Below are 20,955 nucleotides of genomic sequence, written 5' to 3'. Positions count from 1 at the left end.
CTGAGGATATTCATTGAACATTACTGGTACTGGAAAACAAAGCATTTCCAAACAGCAGCATGGGCGACGTTTATATCTTCACAAGGATTACAGCTCATAACTCTGCCTACGTTAGAATTGTACAATACCCATGTCTTTGAGATAAAAAGAAAAAAAATTTAAAAATGCTTTGACTCTTTCCACATCCCAGAGATTCCTCTCCAAAAGATCCACGGTAAACGATAAATGTAATGTAATGCAATGCATCTTTAAGTGTTGGCAGATGTGGCAGCGCAATTCGGAGCAAGCATTACCGTCCTGGAGTACCTTGACATCTGAGTCAGGCAGCTGTACTTTGGAATTATACTTGAACACAGGTAAAGAAGATCAGTAAGTAAAGGCAAAAAATATTTATATCACATGATAAAAATACCCATTTGATACAATGAATACAGCGATAAATTATTGACCCATGCACAGCTTGTGTTCATGCCATTTATTGTTTGTCATCTTCTATTATGGTACTGCCACATTCTTTTCTTCTTCCATTTATTGGCATCACTAACTTCCTGCCTTACTTGCCCGTGAGTGGCACCAGCAGTGCATATCGTTAAGTGCACTGTCGTACCTTCTCTGAAGCGACCGATAGTACTTCAGGGTTGTCATATGCCGGCCACTCAGTTGGAGACGGACCAGCAGTGCAGTTGGGACGCAGCAGCAATGAAGTCGGGGACGGAGTGCCGGTGAGGTGCCGACAGCCAGTGCTCGCCGACCGCTGGCGACACACATGAACTGTCCGACGGAGGCAGATTGGAGCAGGACGACCGTTGGTTAGTCGTTCAGTTGGTCGTCTCATCGGTCGACGTATATTTGGTCCTTTCACCATTTCCGGGCCTAGGCAATTGGTCGGTTGGCGTGGAGCAGTGAGGAAATCACTGCGGCGCGAAGTTTGACCAGACCCGCTGGCGGCCTCTATGCGGTGTCAGAGTGTGTGGTGCTGTTCCTATTGCCACAAGGTTCGTGGCTCACCGATCATGGACATAAAAGTTTCGTTTTGACTTAATCTACCAGCAAAACATGATTGTTCACATTGTTTCGTTTGGAGTTCGTTGTCAGCTGTTAAGATAGTCCTGCGAGCAACAACGTGTGTTTTCAAGTTGGCTAATTTTAGCCACCCTCCGGTGGAGTTTAACTGCACTTGGTTATTTGAATTGAAGTGCACCAGCGGAATCTTCTGCCTTGTGGCCGTTAACGTTTCGGTTACCCGCCCTGGCTGTTGACGTAAATTCAGACAGTGTATTTTCCTCATCGTGTTGTCGCTGTCCAGCACGGTGTGTAGTTTGACAACTCAATGTATAATTGATTGTGGATGCCAATATCTTCTATGTTGTTCCATTGAATTCCCTGTTGTGTGCTGGTCAGGTGAAGCAGAGGTTATCTTGTCGGTGAGTCTACTGACTGTCAGTCGGTTCGGTTGTCGTTGGATCAACTATGGTTGGGCCGATTGCCTGCCTCACCGAAGCGAGCGTGGGTGTTTGGATTCCAGGCCCACCCTCGGAACTTCTGAGCGCCCTTGGGTGTACTGCCTTTTCTTGTTTGTTCTAGTTGTTTGTGCTTGTATGGCTTCTAGCCGATTTTTAGATTAAAGTTATTCTGCTCTTAAGGTGTTAGATTCTTTGGGCTTTTAGCCTAATGAAGGAACTGTTTTAAGATAAGGCTTTGCCTTTTAAATTTCTGATTTTGGTTGAACTTCAAGTTATTGGCTTTCAGCCGTTTTTAAATTATAGTCTTCTTGCCCTTAAGGCATGAGATTGCATGGCGCATTCAACCACTACTTACGGTCAAAAACTAATGCTATGCTTAAAAAAAAAATTTCTTGGCTCTTGTAATGTTTGATCAAATAAAAGGTTGTATGTTCGAGAGTAACTGACAGCCGCTTATTTTGGCCCCTTTCCACAACTTAAACTACCTGTCCTGTCCTGTGGGTTTAGCAGGACGCCTCAGATATACACTCCTGGAAATGGAAAAAAGAACACATTGACACCGGTGTGTCAGACCCACCATACTTGCTCCGGACACTGCGAGAGGGCTGTACAAGCAATGATCACACGCACGGCACAGCGGACACACCAGGAACCGCGGTGTTGGCCGTCGAATGGCGCTAGCTGCGCAGCATTTGTGCACCGCCGCCGTCAGTGTCAGCCAGTTTGCCGTGGCATACGGACCTCCATCGCAGTCTTTAACACTGGTAGCATGCCGCGACAGCGTGGACGTGAACCGTATGTGCAGTTGACGGACTTTGAGCGAGGGCGTATAGTGGGCATGCGGGAGGCCGGGTGGACGTACCGCCGAATTGCTCAACACGTGGGGCGTGAGGTCTCCACAGTACATCGATGTTGTCGCCAGTGGTCGGCAGAAGGTGCACGTGCCCGTCGACCTGGGACCGGACCGCAGCGACGCACGGATGCACGCCAAGACCGTAGGATCCTACGCAGTGCCGTAGGGGACCGCACCGCCACTTCCCAGCAAATTAGGGACACTGTTGCTCCTGGGGTATCGGCGAGGACCATTCGCAACCGTCTCCATGAAGCTGGGCTAGGGTCCCGCACACCGTTAGGCCGTCTTCCGCTCACGTCCCAACATCGTGCAGCCCGCCTTCAGTGGTGTCGCGACAGGCGTGAATGGAGGGACGAATGGAGACGTGTCGTCTTCAGCGATGAGAGTCGCTTCTGCTTTGGCGCCAATGATGGTCGTATGCATGTTTGGCGCCGTGCAGGTGAGCGCCACAATCAGGACTGCATACGACTGAGGCACACAGGGCCAACACCCGGCATCATGGTGTGGGGAGCGATCTCCTACACTGGCCGTACACCACTGGTGATCGTCGAGGAGACACTGATTAGTGCACGGTACATCCAAACCGTCATTGAACCCATCGTTCTACCATTCCTAGACCGGCAAGGGAACTTGCTGTTCCAACAGGACAATGCACGTCCGCATGTATCCCGTGCCACCCAACGTGCTCTAGAAGGTGTAAGTCAACTACCCTGGCCAGCAAGATCTCCGGATCTGTCCCCCATTGAGCATGTTTGGGACTGGATGAAGCGTCGTCTCACGCGGTCTGCACGTCCAGCACGAACGCTGGTCCAACTGAGGCGCCAGGTGGACATGGCATGGCAAGCCATCCACAGGACTACATCCAGCATCTCTACGATCGTCTCCATGGGAGAATAGCAGCCTGCATTGCTGCGAAAGGTGGATATACACTGTACTAGTGCCGACATTGTGCATGCTCTGTTGCCTGTGTCCATGTGCCTGTGGGTCTGTCAGTGTGATCATGTGATGTATCTGACCCCAGGAATGTGTCAATAAAGTTTCCCCTTCCTGGGACAATGAATTCACGGTGTTCTTATTTCAATTTCCAGGAGTGTATTCATCAAAAGGTTACATACAACTTTTACAGAAAGGAGACAGCAGTTACAAGAATTAACGGGAAGTAGTAGATGAGAACGAAGTGAGACAGGATTCTTGTCTATCCCCAAGTTACTGAACCTGTACAATGAGCAAGGAGCAAAGGAGAGCAAAGAAAAAATTGGAGACGGCATTAGAGTTCAAGGAGGAAAAATAATTAGCCGATGACATTATTATTCTGTCAGCGACAGCGTAGAGCTTGGAAGAGCATTAGAACGGAATGAACCCTTTCTTGAAGTATGATATGGGATGAACAGTTACAAAAGAAAAACGAGCTAATAGAATATAGTTGAATTAAATCAGGGGATATAGTAGATGAGATTTGCTAATTGGGCAGCAAAACAAATGATGGCTGAAGTAGACAAAATAAAATGTTGATTGGTGATGGCAACAAAAGTGATTTTGAGGAAGAGATATTTCTTAACACTGAAGTTATTTTCTAAAGGTATTTGTCTGCTGCATTATACCAATATATGGAAGTGAAATGTGGACGATAATCATTTCAGATAAAGAGAGAATAGAAGCTTTTGAAATGTGGTACTATAGAAGAATGTTGAAGAATAGATGGGTAGATTACGTAACTAATAAGGAGGTACTGAACGGAAATGATGAGAAGAGAAATCTGTGGCATAAGTTGACTATAAAAATGCATTGGTTGATAGGACACATTCTGAGACATCAACGGATGACCAATTTAGAACTGGAGGAAAGTGTGGGTGGTGAAAATTGTAGAGGAAGACCAAGAGATGAATACACTAAGCAGATTCAGAAGGATATAAGTTGCAATAGTTATTCGGAAATGAAGAGATTCGCACAGGATAGAGTAGCATATAGAGCTACATCAAACCAATCTTCGGACTGAAGACCACAACTACAAAAACAGTCAATAGTAACTCGCCTTCAGAGCTAATTTAAGCGAACATTTTACGCTGTATTTTTCATTTCCCTGTACAACACGTCCTCACTTTTTCACAGAGCATTTATCACCACCATCACAACATACAGTACTACATGAGAATTCGAAGATGAAGACCCTATTCGCTGTTACCCCACGTGGTCTCTTAAGCAACTTATTGGGAGATCTGAAGAGAGTTCGTAAGTAATTACACATTTTCTGCCAGGCCAAGTAACTTTCATTAAATTCTGCACGACACTTTGGAGTGATACAGATAGATCACGCTATATTTCGACAATGGTCTGATTGTACTGCCAATCGTTCACTTCCTCGACGATAAAAATCCTCTTTGGCCACACAGCCAATCGAGAACCGCTGTGTGAACGTCGTCATTGTTGGAAAATATTTTCGTCCCCTATTTTCTTTCACCTTTGCCTAAAAGCACAACCCACATCTGTGAGCCTTGATCGAATAGTTACAGCCAGTCGCTTGCTTTCTCAAAAGCGTATGTCCAAGTGATGCTAAATGTTATTATCTTTACATATAGGAAAGTATTATCTTCTCAACAATCTTCAAATAGTGAGGCACATCCTCAATTTTTATACATGAAATTAAAGAATTTACTCGTGGCACTTTAGTTGCCTTTGTCTGTGGTCACATTCAGAATTCAAAATAATCATCAAACTAATTAATTTAGTACCATTGCATTCTGAATTGCTGGTGTATCCATGTATGACCACAATAGAATAAAAACAGGGAATGGCAGGGGCAGTATGAATGAGAACAGTGGCGTACTTAAGTTTACAAAAATAATGACACGTTTTTATTCATCTTTTTTAAGTACAATAGAGCTGATAAACCTTCCAAAAAAAGATATCTATAAATCAGGAAAGGAATGATGGCTGATTGGCAAAGCATTCATAGGGGTGGAAACTATACAAGTGCTCCCCTTAATTCATCCATTTTACAACGCAGACTTCGTTTACATGAATCCACTGTGAGGCAGATTTTATTAAACTGGAGTCAGCAATGAAAACTTAAACCACCAACTATGGTTCACGGAGAACAGTGAACTATGAATACCATTTAACAATCCCACTCGCCGATGCAGCAATAATTCACTCTCTCACCTTGATTCAGGCGCAGCAGAAAACGCCACGCCGCGGGATGGGGGGGGGGGGGGGGGGGCGGCGGAGCGTGGTGGCAGACGTAATGCTATGACGCGTCCACGAAAACTTGCAAACTACGCGGACTGGAGTCCTTATTACTAGAGCGCGTGAAACTTACTCATCAGAGCCCTGAAATTTCGGCATATTTCCGTGTGACGTGCACCCGTTCGCTGATCTAGCCAACCAATTTGGCTCACGGGCACGACGGCGCATGCTGGAATTGTCAAATGTCAGACGGTCGACTCAGAATGAGTAAGTTCACCCTCATGACGCATTATATGTCAGAGATGATGTGCAGTTCCACTGTCGATACCGTTGGAAACTGCTACTGGCTCTTGGTCCTCCACAAGTTGCATACCACAAGTCTCACCCACTACGGAAAAGACCTGAAGTTCTCCACCAGGGGAGGACCAAAAGGCGAAGAAAGCAAAGACTCACAGTCACTTTCCACCAAGCCTCGTACACGAGCCGAAGTAGCAGAAAAAAAACAGCCTCCAAGTTAGACAAACGAGTCGAACTATGCTTCACTCATTGAACCTCCCTTCTTGACTGTTCTGTTGGTCTGGTAGCCAATCAAGACACAGCACCGAGGTCCCCACGCTGGAGAAGCAAGCCTTTGCTCTGCGTACCCTGAGGGGAGTCCACTAGCGACTCAAAATATCTCTTGTCTGAAATAAGATTTTAGATTTGGGAGACGTTGTCCTCACGGTAAGCATGGTTATGTTCCGGCAGAAAACCTCTGCCTTTACGAGACCGAAGTCCAGCATTTACGAAGAGATCTAATCTTTCCAGGTCGACCATTTCCACTTCCTGAAAGAAGGCTGTTAAGATTCCCAAACAATCGTGCGACATATGTTTTTTTTTTCTGTTTGATAAATGAACCTCCACTATACACGGACCTCCATTTAACACGAACACCAGCCGTTCTGACCTTATCGTCCCAGCTTCTAACATGAGAATGCTTATAGTTATGACTGTCCCGCCGTTTGCCCAAAGGTCAGATTACAGCAGTCTGTCTTAAATGGCTTCCTCCACCCACTTTCGGCCATCTGGCCGCCTTCGCGATGGACCGTCGCCGGTCCCAGGCGAAATGTTTTGCGAGCTGGCGCCCCCCTACTCCGACCGTAATTGGGAAGAGCGGAGTGCCACGGTCCAAGGTCTCCCTCCAGGTACATTTCACAGTGCCCTGCTTCCCCGAATCACTCGCACAGCCAGGTTGCTGGACTTAACATTTATCGCCCGCAATCCATCTTTCTCCCTGTTCTCCATCGCCTCCACTACGGGCCCTCGGGTACAAGTTCTCTACAGGCTAAACATGCAGTTATAAGAACAGTCTGCTAACACTTTCCTCATGTAAAAAGTCGTAAGCCACACATACCTAAGGTGGTATTGGGGAACACGGAGATCATGACAAAAAACATTAATATTAATCTCACCAACAGAGTAGTTAAAGTGCGAGAGTGGATTGCCACCTTTCATAGTTAGCACCATGTCACTAAGGATTAGAGCGAAATTGCAATTTTTCCCAACGAATCAGTGTCCAATTGAGACATAGTTCCATCAAGAATTGTACTGTTCTACGTACTTCAACTTTGAACTAAATTTTCAGTTGCTGTGCCATTCCAGTCGCGTGCTGTGATGCATCTGTTGTTCGTACCACAGCGTAATTGTGTCTGCAAGAAATCCGGAACATGATTTCCTTCTGACAATGGGCTACTCTTGTTGCGCAGTGGCCTTAGCAAGAGACGACATTTGTAACTTACTAGGGCAGCTTTTTATCCAGATCCAGTCGATCGCGAAACGGAAACTGCAGCGAAAGTAAAAAAAAAAATAGCAACATTTAGTTACTCCCTCCATCCACTTCTGTACATATTCGCCTCTCCTGCTTTGGCATTTGTCCTGCTTTCTGATAAATTTCTACAATGGTTAGCAGCCCATTGTCTGTGCCAAAATGCCCTCCTCATAGGCAGCGGTTCATGTGAGCAAAGAGTAGAAAATCGGGGAGTCCGGTTCGGACTGTGTGGTAAGTGATCAAACGCTTCCCATCGAAAATGCTGCAGGAGTGTCTTTGTTGCAGCTGCAGTGTGCGGCCGAAAATTGTCATGAAGAGGACATTGAGTGACGACAACTTTCATGTTTGATTGTTCTGAACTCGGCTTCATAGACGATTTTCTCGAATCACATTTTCAACTCACTGAACAAGATCATCGGTTGACATTCTCCAAGTTCCGTGACTGCCTGTAAAGTGGATATCTGTACGTCCTGCTTCAAAGATCCTACGTCAAAGCTACGCTTCCCTGTCAGGTATGACAGTGAGTTTATATGGGCTGCATGAAATCAGGCGTAACCCATCAAAGGAAGACATCAAATGACAGTATGCACTTCACACTTGCCGATAGTCTTCGTTGTCCTGGCCATCTTTACTTTCTCATTGCGTGCTCAGAACTGAAACGTGCGACGTGACGCCATCGATAAACATACTGGAGACACTGCATAACACATCTGGGCAACGCTTCATCGAATTTCCACATTGGTTTTAATTTCGCGACCAATCGGACTTTTCTTTTCTTTCTTATTTTTTATGTACTTTGTGAAGCCCCTTCGAATCAGCCTACCAATTTGTAACACGTTTCTTAATCATGATGGATAATCCGCCACTCATTTATGCCAACAGGTGAAAACTGGATCTAATTATAGGGAAGGTGAGCTGCCGACTATATTGGGGGAGTTCAGCCAAGTGCTCTGATATCACAAGGGCCATGGGATACCTCCTAATATCGTGTCGGACCTCCTTTTGCCCAGCTTAGTGCAGAAACACTACATAACATAGCCTCGATAAGTCGTTGGAAGTCCCTTGCAAAAATATTGAGCCATGCTGCCTCTACACCCGTCCATAATTGCGAAAGTGTTGCCAGTGCAGGATTTTGTTCTTGAACTGACCTCTCGATTATGTCCCATAAATATTCGATGGGACTCATGTGGGGCGATCTGCGTGGCGAAATAATTCGCTCAAATTGTCCAGAATGTTCTTCAGGCCAATCGCGAACAATTGTGCCCTGGTGAAATGGGGCATTGTCATCCGTAAAAATCCCAAAGGTTTGAAAATATGAAGTCCATGAACGGCTGAAAGTGGTATCCAAGTAGCCGAACATAACCATTTCCAGTGAACGATCGGTTCAGTTGGACCAGAGGACCCAGTCCGTTCCATGTATACAAAGCCTATCATTGTAGAGCCACCACCAGATCGCACAGTGCCTTGTTGAGAACCTGGATCCTTGACTTCGTGGGGTTTGCGACACACCGAACCCTCCCACCAGCTCCTACTACCCGAAATCTGGATTCATCTAACCAGTCCATGGTTATCCAGTCGTCTAGGGTCCAATCGATACGTTCACGAACCCAGGGGAGGCTCTGCAGAAGATGTCGTACTGTCAGTAAAGGCGCTACCGTTGGACGTCTGCTGCCATACATCGTTACGGCAAAATTCGTCTCACTATGCTAACTGGTATGTTCGTCCTGCGTCCCACATTGACTTCTGCGGTTATTTCACTCAGCGTTTTTTGTCTGTTAGCACTGACAACTCTACGCAAACGCCGCTGCTCTCGGACGTTTAGTGAAGAGCGTCGGCCACTACATTGTTCGTTGTCAGAGAGAATGTTTGAAAATTGGTGTTCTTGGCACCTTCTTGACACTGTGGATCTCTGAGTATTGAATTCCCTAACTATTTCCGAAATGAAATGTCCCATGCATCTAGACCTACAACCTTTCCGCGTCCAAAGACTGCTAATTCCCCTCGTGTAGCCATTATCACGTCTGAAACCTTTACACATGACTCCCCTGAGTACAAATGACAGCTTCACCAGTGCTGTGCCCTTTTATACCTTATCTACACGGTACTACAGCCATCTGTATATGTGCATATCGCTATCTTACTGGACACTTGTGCTCACCATTACTGAGTACTGCTTCATGGTTGGGCATCAGAGCCAGGTCGATTATATCAGTACAAGTGTTATGGTATGGCTCATTTTTAAAGTTGGTATATCCTCGAAGAGATACTGAGGAAGTTTAGAGAACTTGCATTTGGGAAAGTCTGTAGAACGGTTCTAACGTCGTGACTGTTCATCACTCGTAAAGAGCAATCATCTTTTTTCTTAGCCCCGTTTACGAAATGATTAGCAACGGTAGAAATTGCTCACCGCCATGCAGTGTACAGTGGCTAGTGCAGAAGGTGAATATATCTGTCTCGATGGCTTCAAGGTGGGTTCAGTGGGAAAGAGGTCATGTAATCTGGGCTGGTATGGGAAAGGGAGGAGGAGAATTGCATTATGGAGGGCAGAAGACACACAGGCACCATCACGCCTACAGGTCTGGTCCTTTCTTTGCCAGGCTAGTTGTTTCCTGTTACCCACTATATTAGGATGTATATCATCCACCAATGCACTATTCCAACTAGAGACGATCAATACGCATCAGGAACACCACCCCAGTGCGTGCAGACATTTCTCATTCGAATATATCTTCACCACCCTCCTCAACGGTGCCCGTTTGTCAGGAGGGATACTCTCCTGACACGGTTTTCCACCTACTGTATCCCTCCTCTCGTTCTTGCACCAACGAGTAAAGCAATGTATCTGACCACGTGACTTCCTTCCAGGCACCGATCGTCGAACGGTGCTTTCCTTATGTTCATACTACTTGAGGTGGAGAAGGTCGTTTGTGTCCCAATTAAATATTTTTATTTTTTTCGCAGATGATTTGAGCGTAGTTTGGGGCAGCATATAGTCTTTGTTTCATCAAATCGGATCACGAAAATATCTGAACACTACCGGCATCACTAGCTATGTTTATTGCAACAGGCAGACACGTGAGGACAGCTGATACTATTGCACGTACAACAGCTTACTCAGTGTCACTCGTCATAAAAAACTACTGAGATCCGAGCACACCTATGATAAGCAACTACTTTGACATACTTCAATGCATGTACATCATATGGTGACATGACGATATGTCATATGGCAATATGATATACAACTCTGTAGACTATTAGGTTTGTGTGTAAGTTCGTAGTGTTTTTCCAGAAATTTAATAAACACAACAGATACCCATAACAGAGGTTTTCGCCATCAATAACATTCTCCTTTACTACTTACAACAGTCTGTCAATACTGGGGTAACTTGTCGATTCCGCGGCTATAGAAATCACGTGGTTGTGAGGCGAAGAACTCGCCGAACCGCTCGGAAATCATTTTCAACAGGAAAGCAAGTTCCTTGAAGACTGTTCGACAGAGAAGGGAAAAGGTGAAAATCTGAGGGCGCAAGATGACGTGAATAAGGTGGGTGCATAATGACCTCGCAACCCAACTGCCGTATACTGTTTTTCGCCACTCTATCATAATGTGGGCGGGCGTTAGCGTGGAGTAGCATCACGCATTCTTGGTCGTTGTTACTGGACTGCGTCTGCAAGACGTTTCAGTTGTTGACAACCACTCCTTTCCTTACGTTAGCGTACAGACATCGCTTCTCGTCACCAGTAATAATACAAGACAGGAATTGTCGGTGCTGTTCACGAGCCTATTGAGAACGAGCAAGCAGAGATGCGCACATGGCTACTCACTGAATTTCGTGATTTCGTCTTAGAGCATACGGTACTATACACCCGATTTTTTGAATCTTCTCTATTGCATACAAATGTCACACAACGGTGGAATGATGACAGCTCATCACATCTGGCAGTTACCGAGTACATTGAGGTGGATCATTATGGATTAATGCATTTCTACATCTACATCTACATCTACATTATTACTCTGCAATTCGCATTTAAGTGCTTGACAGAGGGTTCATCGAACCACAATCATACTATCTCTCTACCATTCCACTCCCAAACAGCGCATGGGATAAACGAACACCTAAACCTTTCTGTTCGAGCTCTGATTTCTCTTATTTTATTTTGATGATCATTCCTACCTATGTAGGTTGGGCTCAACAAAATATTTTCGCATTCGGAAGAGAAAGTTGGTGACTGAAATTTCGTAAACAGATCTCGCCGCGACGAAAAACGTCTTTGCTTTAATGGCTTCCATCCCAACTCGCGTATCATATCTGCCACACTCTCTACCCTATTACGTGATAATACAAAACGAGCTGCCCTTTTTTGCACCCTTTCGATGTCCTCTGTCAATCCCACCTGGTAAGGATCCCACACCGCGCAGCAATATTCTAACAGAGGACAAACGAGTGTAGTGCAAGCCGTCTCTTTAGTGGACTTGTTGCATCTTCTAAGTGCCTTGCCAATGAAATGCAACCTTTGGCTCGCCTTCCCCACAATATTATCTATGTGGTCTTTCCATCTGGAGTTGTTCGTAATTTTAACACCCAGGTTCTTTTGGAACTCATGTGGATCACCTCACACTTTTCGTTATTTAGCGTCAACTGCCACCTGCCGCACCGTACAGCAATCTTTTCTAAATCACTTTGCAACTGATACTGGTCTTCGGGTGACCTTACTAGACGGTAAATTACAGCATCATCTGCGAACAACCTAAGAGAACTGCTCAGATTGTCACCCAGGTCATTTATATAGATCAGGAACAGCAGAGGTCCCAGGACGCTTCCCTGGGGAACACCTGATATCACTTCAGTTTTACTCGATGATTTGCCATCTATTACTACGAACTGCGGCCTAACTGACAGGAAATCACGATTCCAGTCGCACAACTGAGACGAACCCCATAGGCCCGCAGCTTGATCAGAAGTCGCTTCATCAAACCCTGAAAGTCTTCGCGAATGTAGAGTGTCACTAATGTGAAAACGATCCTCCTTCAAAAGAGAAACCATCTGCTTGACGTGCTCTGTCCAATGGCGTTATCCCCCTCCACAGCGCGAACGTTTCTGGCTGCCTCCGCTGCAGTCACTCCTCTACTGAACTCAAACAAAATTGCCGTAAATGTTCCGATTTCTCCACTTAGTGCTCTATTTTCTGACCTCCACAACTCCACTCACTACCTCCAAATGACCAAATGACAACGTTAGCTCCATTAGCAACACTAATATACAAATAAAAAACAAAAATACGAGCGTGAGTAAAATGAAAACCTCAAATATTTTTTTAAATATTATTTATTGTGCAGAAATGGTACAAAGCTGTATCACTTTTCAACATAATCTCCCCATGCTCAATGCAAGTCCTCCAGCGCTTACAAAGTGCATAAATTCCTTTAGAAAAAAAATATTTTGGCAGACCGCGCAACCACTCATGCACCGCGTGGCGTACCTCTTCATAGAACGACACTTCTTTCCTCCCATTGCATCTTTGAGTGGTCCAAACATATGGAAATCACTTGATGCAAGGTCTGGTGAGTATTGTGGATGAGGAAGACACTCAAAATGCAGGTATGTGATTGTTGTAACAGTTGTACGGGCAGTGTGGTGCCTTGCATTGTCATGTTGCAAAAGGACACCTGCTGACAGCAGTCCACGTCGCTTTAATTTCATTGCAGGCCGCAGAAGATTTTTTAGGAGATCTGTATATGATGCACTGGTGACAGTGGTCCCTCGAGGCATGTAATGCTCCAAAATGACGCCTTTTTCCTCCCAAACGAGAGTCAGCATAACCTTCCCTGCTGGTGGTTCTGTTCGAAACTTCTTCGGTTTTGGTGATGAGGAATGGCGCCATTCCTTGCTCGCTCTCTTCGTTTCCGGTTGGTGGAAGTGAACCCAGTCTTCATCCCCAGTGACACTGAAGGACATTGCAGCATGTTTGCCGATTAGTCACGGGTCAGCACACCACATTGTGCATGACGTGCTCCAGTTTCACAAAGTGTCTGCACGATGGGTGCCACGGCAGCTGACTCCTGAAATGAGAGAACGACGATTCTGGAAAGGAAGCCATCATCTTTTCGTTCAAAGCACCGAATATGTTCTTCACAAGCAACAACACGTCGTTCTCTCATTTCAGGAGTCAGCTGCCGTGGCACCCATCTTGCAGACACTTTGTGAAACTGGAGCACATCATGCACAATGTGATGTGCTGACCCGTGACTAATCTGCAAACATGCTGCAATGTCCTTCAGTGTCACTCGGCGGTTTTCCTTCACTATGGCTTCTACTGCTGCAATGCTCTGTGTAGTCACAACTCGTTGTGCCTAACCTGGACGAAGAGCATCTTCCACTGAAGTCACACCATTTGCGAACTTCCTTCTCCATTCGTAGACTTGCTGTTATGACACATGCATCACCGTACTGAACCTTGATTCGTCGATGAATTTCAATAGGTTTCACACCTTCACTACGCAAAAACGGAATAACAGAACGCTGTTTTTCCCTGGTGCAAGTCGCAAGTGGGGCGGCCATCTTTATACTGATACTGCGACGGTATGTGTGCATCTGCGCTATGCTGGCACCTACAGGCCATTCTGCACGCTGTTTGTAGCACGCTTACGAACTTGTAGGATAACGGCGCCAAATTTCGATTTCTTATTACAAATTAAAGGTTTTCATTTGACTCATCCTCGTGGATAAATAAAGTCGTAGTATCCGGAATATCAAGCAAAATATAACCCTATACCAATCTAACACATGTGTGAACTACGCGTTTGCTCATAAAATGCATGAAGCTGTCCTAGAAAACGAAAAGTCGACTCACAACCAACTATAAAATAAATATTATTTTCGTACGTCAATACAGTTTATTTCTGTTTGCAGTATATAGTACTGTTTAACAACTGCTCTTTAAATGTGGTAAACAGTAAAATTCTTGTAGGCTGTTTTGGCTTGAGCGTCTGATGCTGATCTTCACCTGTTTATTGCAGAGTCATAGGCAAACAGTGTCTGACAAATCATTCAGAAGTACTCTGTTCAGAGATTCGCGTTGTCGTATCTGAGTCCCCTTCATTACGGAAAGGACAGAAAACGGAGGAGTTTATCGTCAGAATTATAGCTGCTCCTTTGTATGTTACCATGATAAATGATGCAAGTAACAAAAGGTTTGTGTTAAATGTGAAAACATGAAATTAATGCTGGTCTAAAGTATTATTCAAATGCGTGTTACTGGTTCAGCTCAGCTTCATACATTTGGTTAACACATGGGACTAACTGAAAAGATTCGTGTGTGATGAAATACGGATGGAAAACTTCATGAAATACATATTAAATCGCCAATGAAATTGACTTCCTTCATGGTAGTACAGAAAGTGTAGTTTGAGTAACAGACTGTTAAAACGTTATCAAAAAGTAAGAAAAAAGGGTAAGTTTGATACTGATCGACAGTAGGACGACCGTAGCATTAGTTTATCGGCTGTAAACATGGAAATGAATTGAATTCCGTGAACTGTCAACAGCGTCTTCATTAGTATACGGCCAACAGTGTTGCTGGAAATGCGTACCTGCGTTTCAAATTAACGGCCTTGTTTGCCTTCCGTGCTGCGACGCAAACCATTAGCCCGACATGTTGCGAAGTTCCGTTGATTGATTAAACATGAAAATGGAATCCAGGAACTGATTCGTACTGCGTAGCTCTACTTTACCACTTCAGTTCCTCTGAAAATGATCTGAAGTGGAGAAAAAACAGTGCTAAATCATTAAAATGGAGTTGAAGTCTTGGTTAACCTAAAGAAACTTCTAGAGGTAATGCTCCTTTCCTATTTGTCATAATTAACACATTATGTACATTCAAAATTTATTTTAATACAGCATACTAAACTATAGATTCACGGTGAATGAGGTCCTGCAAATTATATAAAGTCAAGAATAAAAGATTTCTAAACTAAAACCTTTTTAAAGAGCTCATAAATACTTTGCATGATGAGTTAAATACTCACAAAATTCGCATTCCAGTTCTTTGTATACAGTACGCAGCGTGACAGGTTTATTAGATATAAATGAATATTTGATCCGTGTAGTAGTTCAGAACGACACTAGAACTTTAATTCGAAAACAGAATATAGAATTAAAAGTTTCATTACTAAATCTTGCTTTGTATGTAATATTTACATCATAGTAAGAGACTGAAACGTACTTTAGCTTGATACCTTGAGGCGTTGTGTCACTTCCTGCAGTGTCATCAAAGTACTGTGTCCTAATTTTTGCTAACGATGGGACAGGAATAACAATTTATTGTAGTCTGCGTTACGTAAATCTCAGTAGTTTTACTCAGATTCTCTCTCTGATATATAGGGTGTGGTGCTTAAAGGTGGCCAATTTCAATTTGAATTTCCCGCCATTTCATAGTTCCCCCCAGATGTCGCGATTGGGGTGCTTGAAAGACATAGTCATCTAGTAGACAGTCAGAACCTCAAAATGGCCGAGGTCTTGCGGACAGATTACAAACGAAGAGCCGCAATTTACGAAAGTTATAGCCCTGGACGTTCGCCCTCTGAAATACGAGGGTCACTCCAAAAGAAACGCACACAATTTTTTTTTAAACCCATCTTTTATTCTACATGTTTGAAAGTTTTACAGTGTGTAGATACATCCTTTAGGATCAATATTTTCATTTCTCCACATAATTTTCATCCCTCTCAACTGCCTTACGGCATATTGGTACCAGCGCCTGTATACCCGCACGGTAACATTCTGGACCAACCTGTTGGAGCCACTGTTCGGCAGCGTGCACAAGGGAGTCATCATCTTCAAACCTTGTTCCACGAAGAGAGTCTTTCAGTTTCCCAAGGAGATGATAGTTACATGGAGCCAAATCAGGACTGTAAGGCGGGTATTTCAGTGTTGTCTATCCGAGTTTTGTGATCGCTTCCATGGTTTTTTGACTGACATGTGGCCGTGCATTGTCGTGCAACAGCGAAACATCCTGCTTTTGCCGATGTGGTCGAACACGGCTCCGTCGAGCTTTAAGTTTCTTTAGTGTCATCACATATGCATTAGAATTTATGGTGGTTCCACTTGACATGATGTCCACAAGCAAGAGTCCTTCGGAATCGAAAAACACCGGAGCCAGAACTTTTCCAGCAGAAGATGTGGTTTTGAATTTTTTTTTCCTTGGGTGAATTTGCATGATGCCACTCTATTGATTGCCACTTCGTCTCTGGTGAAAAACGATGGAGCCATGTTTCATCACCTGTCGCATTTCTTCCAAGAAATTCATCTCCACCATTCTCGTACTGTTCCAAAATTCGCTGCATACAATTTTTCTTGTTTCTTTGTGAGCCACTGTCAACGTCCTGGAAACCCACCTGGCACAAGCCTTTTTTAACGCCAACACTTTCAGTATTCAGCAAACACTTCTTTCCCCTATCCCAGCGTAGCGTGACAATTCGTTCACTGTAGTGTGTATGTCAGCAGTCACCAACTCGTTAACTCTCTGCACATTGTCTGGAGTTTGTGCAGTACGAGGGCAATCCTCAATATTGCCGTGCCCGCTTTCATCACGTAACCTGCTTGCCCACCGACTAAATGTACTGCGATCGACAGCAGCATCTCCATACACATTTCTCAACCTCTTGTGGAAGTTTACCACTGTCTCGTTTTCACAGCACAGGAATTCTATGACAGCCCGTTGCTTCTGACGAACGTCAAGTGCAGTAGCCATCTTGAAGACATGCTGTGACGGCGCCACTCACGGGAACAGGTTGAACTAAGTTTGAAAACAAGCGCGAAGGATGTATCTACACAATGTAAACCTTTCACACATGCAGAACGAAAACTGTATTTTAAAAAAAAATAGTGTGTATTTCTTTTGGAGTGACCCTCGTAGATTCTTCGGGTACCCGAGATCGACTGTTGACGCTGCTAACCCGGTGGGGAAAAGCGTGTCACGAACTGCCTGCGGCAATCATCGAGAAGGTCCGGGCACTGGTTTCAGAGGACGCGGGGCATTCGCTGAGGAAACTGGCGTCAGTATTGAATGTCAACGAGCGAACAATGCGTCAGGTGATAGAGGACGACCTCACACGAGCCATTAGTCCAAAACTGGCTCTCGGATAACGTTGATATGTTCTGGTCAAATGAGTTCTGGCCCCTGAAGAGCCCGGATTTGAAGCCCCTCGACTACTATGTTCGGAGCGTACTCGATAGAGTTACCAATAAGACGAGGTGCCCCTGTGTCTCATCTCTACGCACCGCTGTCAGAACAGCATTCGCGAATATGGACACGCCGTTCTGAAGAGCGCGTGCGATCGCCTCACGACAAAATGCGGCTGAAGAGGGCTACATCGAGTAATGTTGCTCTTGAAAGATACCACTACATAGGTGTAAAACGATTTCCACTTTGTTTTACTAAATTTGCTTTTTAAAAGAAGTTTCATCTGTCCGGATTTCAGCGTCGCACCCTGCAGATGTTTGTTTTTCTCCTTGTAAGCTAACATCTACCATTTGATGTTCTTGACTGACTGTATGGTTGCAGAAGAGAGAATTTCGTTTTTTTCGTTTGTGTTCTTGGAACATGTGAATTACTATCGCTTAAACCGATTTGAAATGCATTTTACGTTAATTGCATCTGAAGTGAGTGAACTGAGAAAATCGAGATTCTGTTACTTAACTACCGGGAATCGATATTGTTATTGGTAAAGGTGATAAAACTGAAGAATTATCAAAATTGAGCACTCTATCACTAACCGAGAGCAACTGCCGACAATTGAGGGAATAATATGTTACATTTCTTTGCTTACACCCACGCGACAATAAAAAAAAATATTTGCACAAACACTTTCGTGACTTAATCCGCATTGTCGCAAGCCAGACATTCATTTACAGTTTTACGTGTTATGGAAGATTCGGTAGTAATTAAGGGATGTTTCGGAAAAAAGGATAATGAATGTTGAACGCCCAGCCAAGAAGACCTAGTGAGATGGCCCAAGAAACTTGTCGCTTCTTTTCATTTAGACAAAGCGACTTAAGAAAGTCGTCTTGGAAGTCATAGATGACATGTTTAGTGCTTCCAGATTCCCTATTGGTCCCACTGGCTACATGTTACGAAATCTTACGCTTGTAGGTCGGCTAACCAGTCTGACTTATTTCAAATTTTTCTTTCTATTATTAAAATTTTTCCTTTTAATGTTCTAATGATAACGTAAAAGTCATTGGGGTGTACGTGTCGAGTGGGAGCACAGCTTCGGAAGAGCTTATTGCCGCTGTGAAAAGCGACCTGCTGACAATCTGCCCACTACCTACTATGCACCTGTTGTGAGTAGCCAATAGAGAGCGTGGGAGAGAAGTCACGTGATGTGTGCTGGTCCCCGCCTGGAGCGTCGGATCAACCTCGGACGCAATCTCTGATACGGGCTTCCAGCTAGCGATGACGTGATACTTTCCCTGCGCCTTACTTCGGACTTTGTTGCGACCCTAAATTAACTCCATCTCTCTGCTGCCAAGACTGGCTGATGGCCTCGAAGACCGACCTAGGGGCGCACATCTCTGTTCCGTACACTGAATATATCGCAAGTCTTAAAATTTTCAGCCACTTTTATCGTTTATAGGAACCCTCAAGATGCCCACGGCAACGTGACGATGCTCCATCCACACCTGTACACACGGATACGTACCATTTCTTACTCTTTCAACGAGCTAACGACCCACTGATTAAACCAAATGCAACGCTTGCACATTGCGAATACTTTTTATTTTTTGTCTTGGGCATCAAATGGTTCAAATGGCTCTAAGCACTATGGGACTTAACATCTGAGGTTATCAGTCCCCTATACTTAGAACTACTTAAACCTAACTAACCTAAGGACAGCACACACATCCAAACCCGAGAAATAATTCGAACCTGCGATCGTAGCAGCAGCGCGGTTCCGGACTGAAGCGCCTAGAACTACTCGGCCACAGCGGCAGTCTCTTGGGCATCATGATGAAAATATGAGAAGCTTACTGACGAGAGAGCTTTATAAATATATCACTGAATATTATACCATTTAATCCAATTACCATAATTAGGTATCAATGCGTGAAATTTCTTTTGCTTCAGATGATGAATCCTGTCGTCACTGGTGTTTTTGTTTGTTCAAAAATGGTTCAAATGGCTCTGAGCACTATGGGACTTAAAATCTGAGATCATCAGTCCCATAGAACTTAGAACTACTTAAATCTAACTAACCGAAGGACATCACACACATCCATGCCCGAGGCAGGATTCGAACCTGCGACCGTAGCGGTCGCGTTGTTCCAGACTGAAGCGCCTAGAACCGCTCGGCCACACCAGCCGGCGCTTTTGTTTGTGCTAATGTTCCAAATTGCTTGTCAGAAAAAAACCTTTTCGTCATTATGGCCATATAGGAATTACTAAATAATAATGTCGTGTGACTAGCGCCTCCCGTCGGGTAGACCGTTCGCCTGGTGCAGGTCTTTCGAGTTGACGCCACTTCGGCGACCTGTGCGTCAATGGGGATGAAATGATGATGATTTCGACAACACAACACCCAGTCCCTCAGCGGAGAAAATCCCCGACCCAGTCCGGAATCGAACCCGGGCCCTTAGGACTGACATTCTGCCGCGCTGACAATTTTTTTTTTTTTTAATCTCATTTTGTTCGGTTTCGTTCGTTGCATCTGTTCGGGGCGGACTTCGTAAGACATCCGTTTAAGTTCGTTGTTGATCGAGCAACTCAGTTTTTTTTTATTATACAGGGCAGCTAACACTCTGACCGAACACGCTGAGCTACCGTGCCGGCTACCACTCAGCTACCAGGGGTGGACATAGGAATTACTAAGTTGGGTACACTGTGTGAGCTGTGACAGCTTCATACAGTTTATTAGAAATTACTGGTAGCGATAAACATTCATAATTTGAACATAATAAGCGAGCTACATTGTTGTGTAAGTAAACACATTTCAATAATAAGCAAGCAAAGAGCATCATTGTTATAAGAAAACAATTTTGTTCTTATCTCAGGCATGCAAAAAGTGGTTCAAATGGCTCTGAGCACTATGGGACTTAACTACTGAGGTCATCAGTCCCCTAGAACTTAGAACTACTTAAACCTAACTAACCTAAGGACATCACACACATCCATGCCCGAGGCAGGATTCGAACCTGCGACCGTAGCGGTCACGCGGTTCCAAACTGACGCGCTTAAAACCGCACGGCCACACCGGCCGGCTCAGGCATGCACAAATAAAATATCACCAGTTGGTGTACATGTTATAAATCTTTGAAAACCAAGTCATATCAACCAAGAAATACAAGTGGAACCAAGTATGTTACGACAGGGGAGAGAAAACCTATTTTTTTTTTTTTATTTGAGCTACGTAGAAAACATAGAAAAACAGTCATTAAGTTTCGAGCGCTAGAGTTTAAACACGAAAGGTATGGAAGAACAAACTCCTTTGTGGGTCACAGTGACTAACCCCGCTGCTGTCTTCAGGTCAATAATTCCGAACTGCACAGTATCTGCAGTGTCGTGACCCCTTCTGTGTTACCCCAGTTCCTTTTTCAGGGCTGTGTACATGAGAAACATGGAAGAAGCAACTGGCGACCGTGACAGGA

The sequence above is a fragment of the Schistocerca americana genome, chromosome 6 (assembly GCF_021461395.2).
Source record: "Schistocerca americana isolate TAMUIC-IGC-003095 chromosome 6, iqSchAmer2.1, whole genome shotgun sequence".
In the NCBI taxonomy this organism is placed as follows: Eukaryota; Metazoa; Arthropoda; class Insecta; order Orthoptera; family Acrididae; genus Schistocerca; species Schistocerca americana.
This window is presented reverse-complemented; position numbering follows the sequence as displayed.